This window comes from Egretta garzetta, unplaced genomic scaffold, assembly GCF_000687185.1.
Source record: "Egretta garzetta isolate BGI_Z169 unplaced genomic scaffold, ASM68718v1 scaffold73, whole genome shotgun sequence".
NCBI classification, from domain to species: Eukaryota; Metazoa; Chordata; class Aves; order Pelecaniformes; family Ardeidae; genus Egretta; species Egretta garzetta.
In genome coordinates, this window is record NW_009259031.1 from 1,100,017 (window position 1) to 1,100,496 (window position 480).

The window sequence follows — 480 nt, forward strand, 5'->3', positions numbered from 1 at the left end:
CGGAAATACGCGGGCGGCGAGTCTCCCCCCGCCCAGCTGCGCTGCGCTCTCACGCTCGGGTACCGAGCAAGGCTGAGTGGAGAGATTAAAGTGATTTGTGCTAACAGGTTTCCAAATTTGACGTTGCTTTTCTGGGAATACTGCGGCGTGCTCGTGGGGAGCTTTGTCAAGTGCCAGCGCAGGTTCAGATCTTTCCTCCAAGCGGGGATTTTGTAACGGCGTGCCTGCCTGCAGCGTGCGCTCGGCGGCCGCCTGCCTGCTGTGCTGCCCGCAGAGAGCGCCAAGGGTCTGCAGGGTGCTCGCGCAGGGGAGGCAGCCCCTGAAATTGGGGGGTGATTTCTGGCGCTGACCTTCGTCACCACCCCAGGGTGGCGTTTGAGGAAGGAGCTGGGGGATCTTGCTGGTGCCCGGATGGAGGCCCTGCCTGCAGCCTGGTGCGTCGGTGCAGGGCGCTGAGCTTTCTCCATTCCTGCGAGTGGC